Below are 10989 nucleotides of genomic sequence, written 5' to 3'. Positions count from 1 at the left end.
CAGAGATAAACACTACATGTAGAAGCAACAACATGGATATCTATATTGCAAAGGCTTGCCTGACCTCCACCACAGCTGAATGTCTTACTGAAGTTTCCAAGAACAGGAAAACTAGGGTGAAATCAGTAATAAATATGTACTCTTATTTAGGTATTAATATATGGTTTATTTCTTCCTTAGTGAAAGTTACAGATCTGGGAACTGTGAGGTTGGGATGATATCTGTGACCATCACACTCAATTACTTATACATAGGAAGTTCCCAGGTCACTGTATCTTCCCTTTTTTATTGAATTATAGTTAATTTGCAATGTTGTATTAGTTTCAACTGTAAAACTGATTCATATACATGTGTGTATATATATATATATATGAATGTTATTTTTCAAATTGTTTTTCACTATGGGTTATTACAAGAATAATGAATATAATTCCTTGTGCTATACAGTAGGTCATTGTTGTTGATCTATTTTATTTATAGTAATATTCATATGCTAATCCCCAAACTGCTAATTTACTCCACCACCCACCCTCTGCTCTCCCATTTAGTAACAAGGTTTGTTTTCTGTATATGTGTGAGTCTATTTCTATTTTGTAAATTAGTAAATATATATTGTCACTCTGCTTATTTAACTTATATGCAGAGTACATCATGAGAAATGCCAGGCTGGATGAAGCACAAGCTGGGATCAAGATGGCCGGAAAAATATCAATAACCTCAGATATACAGATGACACCATCCTTATGCCAGAAAACAAAGAACTAAAGAGCCTCTTAATGAAAGTGAAAGAAGGGAGTGAAAAAGTTGGCTTAAAATGCAACATTTGGAAAACTAAGATCATGGCATCTGGTCCCATCACTTCACAGCAAATAGATGGGGAGACAATGGAAACAGTGTGTGACTTTATTTTTTGGACTCCAAAATGACTGCAGATGGTGACTGAAACCATGAAATTAAAAGATACTTACTCATTGGAAGAAAAGCTATGACCAACCTAGACAGCATATTAAAAAGCAGAGACATTACTTTGTCAAAAATGTTCCGTCTAGTCAAAATTATGATTTTTCCTGTAGTCATATATGGACGTGAGAGTTGGACTATAAAGAAAGCTGAGCACTGAAGAATAAATGTTTTTGAACTGTGATGTTGAAGAAGACTCTTGAGAGTCCCTTGGACTGCAAGGAGATCCAACCAGTCCATCCTAATGGAAATCAGTCCTGAATATTCATTGGAAGGACTGATCCTGAAGCTGAAACTCCAATACTTTGGCCACCTGGTGTGGAGAGCTGAAAAGACCCTGAAAAGAACTCATTTGAAAAGACCCGGATGCTGGGAAAGATTGAATGCTGGAGGAGAATGGGAGGACAGAGGATGAGATGGTTGGATGGCATCACCGACTTAATGGACATGAGTTTGAGTAAGCTACAGAAGATGGTGATGGACAGGGAGGCCTGGTATGCTGCAGTCTGTGTCCAAAGAGTTAGACACAACTGAGCAACTGAACTGAACTGAACTTAATCAGAGAAGAAAAAGAAATAAAAATAATCCAAATTGCAAAAGAAGTAAAACTGTCACTATTTGCATATAACATGATACTATACATAAAACATCCTAAAGATGCTACCAGAAAACTATTAAAACTCATCAATAAATTTGGTAAAATTGCAGGACACAAGATTAATACACAAAAATCTCTTGCATTCCTATACACTAACGATATAAGATAAGAAACAGAGATTACTACCACATTAAAAAAAAAAAAAAAACTAGGATTGAAGCTACCCAAGGAACCAAAAGATCTATACTCAGATAACTATAAGATACTGATTAAAGGAAAGATAACACAAACAAATGGAGATATAGATATACCATATTCAAGGATTGGAAGAATCAGTATTGTGAAAATGACTATATTACTTAAAACAATCTACAGAGTCACTGTAATCCCTATTAAATTACCTGACTTTGTTCACAGAATTTGAACAAAAAATTTTATAATTTGTATGGAAACACAAAATACTTCAAAAAGCCAAACAAGCTTGAGAAAGAAACATGGAACCAGAGGAATTGTTCTCCCTGACTTCAGACTACATTATAATGCTACAGTAATCAAAAAGTATGGTTGTTGTTGTTGTTCACTTGCTAAGTTGTGACGGAAACCTTGTGACTCTATGGACTGCAGCATGCCAGTCTTCTCTGTGCTTCACTCTCTCCCAGAGTTTTCTCAGACTCATGTCTTTTGAGTCGGTGATGCCATCCAACCATCTCATCCTATGTCGCCCCATTCTCCGCCTGCCTTCAATCTTTCCTAAAATAGAAATATAGATCAGGGGAACAGTATAGCAAGTCCAGAGATAAAACTTGCAACTATGGTCACCTATCCTATGACAACTACAATCACAGAAATCTAATGAAACAGATCACATGGACTCCAGCCTTGTCTAACTTAATGAAACTATGAGCCATGCTGCATAGGGCCACCCAAGACAAACAGGTCATGGTGGAGTTCTGACAAAACGTGGTAAAATGGAGAAGTGAATGTCAAACCACTTCAGCATTCTTTCCATGAGAACCCTATGAACACTATGAAAAGGCAAAAAGATATGACAATGAATGATGAACTCCCCATGTAGGCAGGTGCCCCAAACACCAGAAACAATGAAGAGAGCCAAAGCAAAGGTAACACCAAGTTCTGGATGCATCTGGAGATGGAAGTAAAGTCCAATGCTGTAAAAGAACAATACTGCATCAGTTCAGTCACTTGGTCATGTTGGACTCTTTGTGACACCATGGACTGCAGCACACCAGGCCTCCCTGTCTACCACCAACTCCTGGAGTTTATCCAAACTCATGTCCATTGACTCACTAATACCACCCAATTATCTCATCCTCAGTTGTTCCCAACTCCTCCCACCTTCAAACTTTCCTAGCATCAGGATCTTTTCAAATAAGTCAGTTCTTTGCATCAGGTGGCCAAAGTATTGGAGTTTCTGCTTCAGCATCAGTCCTTCCAATAAATATTCAGGACATTACTTTTAGGATGGACTGGTTGGATCTCCTTTCTGTCCAAGGGAATCTCAAGAGTCTTTTCCAACCCACAGTTCAAAAGCATCAATTCCTCGGTGCTCAGCTCTCTTTATAGTCCAAATCTCACATCCATGCATGACTACTGGAAAAACGATAGTTTGACTACATAGAACTTTGTTGGCAGAGTAATGTCTCTGCTTTATAATAAGCTGTCTAGGTTGGTCATAGCCTTTCTTCCAAGAAGCAAGTGTCTTTTTAATTTCATGGCTATAGTCACCATCTGCAGTGATTTTGGAGCACAAAAAAGTAAAAGCTCTCACTACTTCCACTGTTTCCCCATCTATTAGCCATGAAGTAATGAAACCAGATGCCATGATCTTAGTTTTCTGAATGTTGAGTTTTAAGTCAAATTTTTCACTCTCCTCTTTCATTTTCATCAAGAGGCTCTTTAGTTCTTCGCTTTCTGCCATAAGGGTGGTGTTATCTGTATATATGAGGTTATTGATATTTCTCTTGGCAATCTCGATTTCAGCTTGTGCTTCATCCAGTCCTGCATCTCTCATGATGTACTCTGCATATATGTTAAATAAGCAGAGTGACAATATATAGCCTTGACGTGCTCCTTTTCCAATTTGGAACCAGTCTGTTGTTCCATGTCCAGTTCTAACTGTTGTTTCTTGACCTGCATACAGATTTCTCAGGAGGAAGCTGAGGTGGTCTGATATTCCCATCTCTTGAAGAATTTTCCACAGTTTGTTGTGATCCACAAAATCAAAGGATTTGGCATAGTAAATAAAGCAGAAGTAGATGTTTTTTTGGAACTCTCTTATTTTTTGATGACCCAAGATGTTGGCAATTTGATCTCTGGCTCCTCTGCCTTTTCTACATGCACTGGAGATGGGAATGGCAAACCACTTCAGTATTCTTGCCTCGAGAACCCCATGAACAGTATGAAAAGGCAAAAAGATAGGACACTGAAAGATGAACTCCCCAGGTTATTACGTGCCCAATATGCTACTGGAGATCAGTGGAGAACTAACCCCAGAAAGAATGAAGAGATGGAGCCAAAGCAAAAACAAAACCCTGTTGTGGGTGTAACTGGTGATGGAAGTAAAGTCCGATTCTATAAGCAGCATTGCATAGGAACCTGGAATGTTAGGTCCATGAATCAAGGCAAATTGGATGTGATCAAACAGGAGATGGCAAGAGTGAACATCGACATTTTAGGAATCAGCAAACTAAAATGGACTAGAACAGGTGAATTTAACTCAGATGATCATTATATCTACTACTGTGGGCAAGAATCCCTTAGAAGAAATGGAGTAGCCATCATAGTCAGCCAGAGTCTGAAATGCCGTTCTTAGATGCAATTTTGAAAACAACAGAATTTTTGTTTCCAAGGCAAACCATTCAATATACAGTAATCCAAGTCTATGTCCCAACCAGTAATGCTAATAAAGCTGAAGTTGAATGGTTCTATGAAGACCGACAAGAACTAACACCCAAAAAAGATGTCCTTTTCATCAAAGGGGATTGGAATGCAAAAATAGAAAGTCAAGAAACACCTGAATTAACAGGCAAATTTGGTCTTGGAATGTAGAATGAAGCAGGGCAAAGCATAATAGAGTTTTGCCAAGAGAATGCACTGCTCATAACAAACACCCTCTTCCAACAACACAAGAGAAGACTCTACACATAGACATCACCAGATGGTCAATACCAAAATCAGAATGAGTATAGTATTTGCAGCCAAAGATGGAGAAACCCTATACAGTCAGCAAAAACAAGACCGGGAACTGACTATGGTTCAGATCATGAGCTCCTGATTGTCAAATTCAGACTTAAATTGAAGAAAGTACGGAAAACCACTAGACCATTAAAGTACGACCTAAATCAAATCCCTTACAATTATACAGTGGGAGTGACAAAAAGATTCAAGGGATTACATCTGATAAACAGAGTGCCTGAAGAACTATGGACAGAGGTTCATGACATTGTACAGAAGGCAGTGACGAAGACCATCCCCATGAGAAAGAAGTGCAGAGAGGCAAAATGGTTATCTGAGCAGGCCTTATAAATAGCTGTGAATAGAAGAGAAGTGTAAAGCAAAGGAGAAAAGGAAAGATATATCCATTGAATGCAGAGTTCCAAAGAATAGCAAGGAGAGATAAGAAAGCCTTCCTCAGTGATCAGTGCAAAGTAATAGAGGAAAACAATAGAATGGGAAAGACTAGAGACTTGTTCAAGAAAATTAGAGATACCAAGGCAAATTTTCATGCAAAGATAATCACAATAAAGGACAGAAATTTTTTGGACCTAACAGAAACAGAAGATATTTAGAAGAGGTTGCAATAATACACAGAAGAACTATACAAAAAAGATCTTAAAGACCCAGATAATCATGATGGTGTGATCACTCACCTAGAGTCAGATATCCTGGAATGCAAAATCAAGTGGGCCTTAGGAAGCATCACTATGAACAAATAGTGAAGGTGATGGAAAACCAGATGAGCTCTTTCAAATCCTAAAAGTTTATGCTGAGAACATGCAGCACTCAATATGTTGGCAAATTTGAAAAGCTCAACAGTGACCATAGGATGGGAAAAGGTCAGTTTTCATTCCAATCCCAAAGAAAAGCAATGCCAAAGAATGTTTAAACTACCTCACAATTGCCCTCATCTCACACACTAGCAAAGTAATGCTCAAAATTCTTCAAGGCAGGCTTCAACAGTACATGAACTGTGAAATTCCAGATGTTCAAGCTGGATTAAGAAAAGGCAGAGGAACCAGAGATCAAATTGCCAACATCTATTGGATATTGAAAAAGCAAGGGAGTTCCAGAAAAACATCCACTTCTGCTTTCTTGACTATGCCCAAGACTTTGACTGTGTGGATCACTAGAAACTGTGGAAAATTCTTAAAGACATGGGAATAACAGACCACCAGACCTGCCTCCTGAGAAATCTGTATTCAGGTCAAGAAGCAAGACTTAGATCTGGTCATGGAACAACAGTCTGGTTCCAAATTGGGAAAGGAGCAAATTAAAGCTGTATATTGTCACCCTGCTTATTTAAATTATATGCAAAGTACATCATGTGAAATGTCAAGCTGGATAAATCACAAGCTAAAACAAGATTGCCAGGAGAAATATCAATAACCTTAGATGTACAGATGACACCACCTTTATGGCAGAAAGTGAAGAAGAACTAGACAGCCTCTTGATGAAAGTGAAAGAGGAGAGTGAAAATGTTGGCTTAAAACTCAACATTCAGAATACTAAGATCATGGCATCCAGTCCCATCTCTTCATGGGAAATAGATGGGGAAACAATGGAAACAGTGTGAGACTTTACTTATTTGTGCTCCAAAATCACTGCAGATGGTGACTACAGCCATGAAATTAAAAGACACTTGCATCTTGGAAGAAAAGCTATGACCAAGCTAGACAGCATACTAAAAAACAGAGACATTATTCTGCCAACAAAGATCAGTGTATTCAAGGCTATGGTTTTTCCTGTAGTCATGCATGGATGTGAGAGTTGGACTATAAAGAAAGGTGAGCACTGAAGAATTGGTACTTTTGAACTGTGGTCTTGGAAAAGACTCTTGAGAGTCCCTTGGACAACAAGGAGATCCAACCAGTCCATCCTAAAGGAAATAAATCCTGAATATTCTTTGGAAGGACTGATGCTGAAGCTGAAACTCCAATACTTTGGCCTCCTGACACGAAGAACTTACTCATTTGAAAAGACCCTAATGCTGGGAAAGATTGAAGGAAGGAGAAGAAGGGGACAACAGAGGATGAGATGGTTAGATGGCATCACCCACCCAATGGACATCAATTTGAACAAGCTCCAGGAGTTGGTGATGGATAGGGAGGCCTGGTGTGCTGCAGTCCATGGAGTCACAAGTAGTCAGACATGACTGTGTGACTGAACTGAACTTATTCTATGACAGACATGGCCAGAATATGCAATTGAGAAATAGTTTCCTCTGCCCCATTAAAATTGATTTCCATGATCTGAAAATTTTCAAGCTGTTTATAATTTTTAGGACTTACTTGAACTTATAAAACAAATGACAATCAAAAGCTCTAGTCTCTTCCAATACAATATAAAAACTTGGATTATTTAACTCTTAATTGTCTTTTCCTTATGTCCTGTCTTTTGCCAATATCTTAATACCACCTTCCTCAACTATGGACTTACTCATTATTTAATTTTATTTGCCCTGTCTTTAACAATCTGCAATCGTTTTTATTGTGACCCCAACAACTGAAGCCTTCCAGGCTCCTCCATCCATGGGATTTTCCAGGTAGGAGTACTGGAGTGGCATGCCATTGCCTTCTCCTCTTAATTTTAAGTGTTAAAGAATTCTAATCCCTTCAGGTTATATTCGTTTTGTTTTAGTTTAGTTTGATTTTCTGTCTTCAGTCCTTTGATGATTAAGCTTAATATTTTATTGCTTTTTTTGGTTGCTGATGAGAAATATACTATCTACTTGTCATTGTTTTATTATATCTATAATTTTTAGAGTAATATCACGATTATCTGCCTATTTTAAATGGTATTTTCTTTATTTGCCTAACTGAATTCTTCTTTTTTCTACTTATGAAATTGCTGTGCTGCTTCAATTTGAGGATTCATGTATTTTCTTAATTTGGAAATTCCTCATCCATTATCTCACATAATATAAATCTGTAAGTTTCCTTATAGTTTTCTTCTTGTGGAACTTTACTGCATGGACATTAATTTTAAAACTCTCTCTTATAAATCTTGTCCATAGAGAAGTATGATTTAATTTCATCTTTTTCTCTCACTAACTGGGTGATTATGTGGACTTGGTTAACCATTATGAGAATCTGTGTTCTCTTCTGTAATGAAGAATGTTAATGGTATCTGATTCCTTTTTGAAAACTAAATGACATAGGCCATTGTATAGATTTTCTATTCCTACTATAAGAAATAGCCATAAATAAAACTTTTTTACTTTTTTTTTTTTTTTACGATTTTACAATTCTGTAAGTCAGAAGTCAAGTATGGATATCACTGGACTAAAAGGAAGGCATTTATAGGATTCTTTCTGAAGAATCTAGGAGTGGATATGTTCCTGACCTTTTATTTCCTGTAGAAGCTCTGTATTGCTTGTTTTTGGCTCTATTTCACCTTCTTCACGGAGAAGGCAATGACAGCCCACTCCAGTACTCTTGCCTGGGAAATCCCATGGATGGAGGAGCCTGGTGGGCTACAGTCCGTGGGGTCGCGAAGAGTTGGACACGACTGAGTGACTTCACTTTCACTTTTCACTTTCATGCATTGGAGAAGGAAATGGCAACCCACTCCAGTGTTCTTTCCTGGAGAATCCCAGGGACGGGGGAGCCTGGTGGGCTGCCGTCTATGGGGTTGCACAGAGTTGGACAGGACTGACGCGACTTAGCAGCAGCACCTTCTTCAAATCTTGCAATAACAGGTTGAGTCCTTCTCATGGTGCCACGTCTCTGACCCTTCTTCAGTGAGTACCCACTTCTTCTCTCTCTTTCTGTAACCACAGCTGGGAAAGGTTCTTCATTCTTAAAGACTCAGGTGTTTAGATTCAACCCATCTGGTTAGACTTGGGTACTCTCCCCATCTCAAGGTCTGCAATTTTAATCACATCTGTAAAGTCCCCTTTTGCTATCTTATGTAACATATGTATTCCACCTTTGGAGGTGTGTATTTATTTTGCCTCCCACAGCATATAAAGGTCTTGACAGCTATTATACATTCACAAAATGTTATCCTCTATTTTTTAAAAATAGCTTTGAGACAATACATCATTTGCTTTTTCTCTCTGAATCCCTATTAAAAAGGAAGATACATTGATACCAAAGAGAATGCAGAAGATACCTGATATACTATATATTTGAAATGTTTATAATTTGCTTCTATATTTATTTAAATTGTACTATATAACTTTTATTTTAGGAATGTCAAGGATGGTAGTTAGAGACTAGAGATAGGATAGATTTCAAAAGTCAATTCTATGGCACACTAGTTGTTACAATTGCTTAGTTGCTAAGTTGTCTGACTCTTTTGTGACTATAGCCCATCAGGCTCCTCTGTCTGTGGGATTTCCCAGAAAAGAATACTAGAGTGGGTTGCCATTTCCTTCTCAAGGGGATCTTCCCAACCCAGGGATTGAACTTGTGTCTCTTGTATTGACAGGTGGAGTCTTTACCACAGAACCACCAGGAATTAACCACACTAGTAAATTAACCACACTAGTTAGTTTATTGCATAAAGAACACTTGCTTGTTTGCTTACTCTCTCTTTTTCTGTGTATACGTGTGTGTATGTGTACATGCTGTGCTGTGCTTAGTTGCTCAATCGTGTCTGACTCTTTTGCAACTGTAGTCCACCATGTGTGTACATAAATATATTTTTGTTCATTGTGCTTGATTATGACAGGAATGAGAGCAATAACTCATAGCTGGTAAGTATAACAGATGTCAAGAGTAAAGAAGGCTAAATATACTGGGATTGTATCTGGAACTAATGGGTTCAATTAAAAAGTTGTTTGACTTCTTGATTTTTGTCAGCTGTTTCTTATCTCAGTAATTAAACAGGACCTGGTGTCTTTGTGGTAGAACATTTATGTTAAAGAACATGAGGTTCAGGTGTTGGCCAAACTCTGAGTCAAGCACTAATGTGGTACAGGGGTTGGTATCCACTCTTTCATCATTTTGTGCCTGTGTCAGTCAAGGTTCAGTTACAGAAGCAGAACCAGAACAGCCTGGATCCACAAACATAAGCTAGAATACATAGATATGCATAAAAATTCACATCAGTTCTCATTGCTCTGACCTTGGTTGTATGCGTGTCTTATAGGAGCCAGGATACTTTCCTCATCAAGCCAAACCTGCAGACCTGGCCTTGAGGTCAGAAAAGAGAAGGAAAATCCTGAGCAGGCTCTGCAACTTCCTTCTGCCAAAGAAGTGAGCCAACAGGTAAGTGGCAACCTGTGTGTGCTGTTTAATGGCTGCTGCTTTACTTTGCCTTTCATAGAAATCTCTTGTAAACAGAAACATACAAGAAGGCAAATTTGGGGAAATGTAGTTCAGCCTCCAGTGCCGAGCAGCAGAGGAGGCTGAACTACATTTAGAGATTAGAGATACCAGGGGACATCTCATGCAAAGATGGGCCCAATAAAGGACAGAAATGCTATGGAAGTAACAGAAGCAGAAGATATTAAGAAGAGATGGCAAGAATACACAGAAGAACTGTACAAAAAAGATCTTCATGACCCAGATAGTCACAATGGTATGATCACTTACCTAGAACCAGACAACCTGGAATGTGAAGTCAAGTGGGCCTTAGGAAGCATCATTACAAACAAAGCTAGTGGAGGTGATGGAATTCCAGTTGAGCTATTCCAAGTCCTAAAAGATGATGCTGTGAAAGTGACTGCGCTCAATATGCCAGCAAATTTGGAAAACTCAGCAGTGGCCACAGGACTGGAAAAGGTCAGTTTTCATTCCAATCCCAAAGAAAGGCAATGCCAAAGAATGCTCAAACTACCGCACAATTGCCACTCATCTCACACGCTAGTAAAGTAATGCTCAAAATTCTCCAAGCCAGGCTTCAGCAATAGGTGAACCGTGAAATTCCTGATGTTCAAGCTGGTTTTAGAAAAGGCAGAGGAACCAAGATCAAATTGCCAACATCCGCTGGATCATGGAAAAAGCAAGAGAGTTCCAGAAAAACATCTATTTCTGCTTTATTGACTATGCCAAAGCCTTTGACTGTGTGGATCACAATCAACTGTGGAAAATTCTGAAAGAGATGGGAATACCAGACCACCTGATCTGCCTCTTGAGAAATTTGTATGCAAGTCAGGAAGCAAAAGTTAGAACTGGACATGGAACAACAGACTGGTTTCAAATAGGAAAAGGAGTTTGTCAAGGCTGTATATTGTTACCCTGCTT

Source organism: Bison bison, unplaced genomic scaffold (assembly GCF_000754665.1).
Source record: "Bison bison bison isolate TAMUID 2011002044 unplaced genomic scaffold, Bison_UMD1.0 scf7180017864081, whole genome shotgun sequence".
Taxonomy (NCBI): domain Eukaryota; kingdom Metazoa; phylum Chordata; class Mammalia; order Artiodactyla; family Bovidae; genus Bison; species Bison bison.
The sequence above is the reverse complement of the archived record's forward strand: the minus strand, read 5'-3'. Positions refer to the sequence as shown.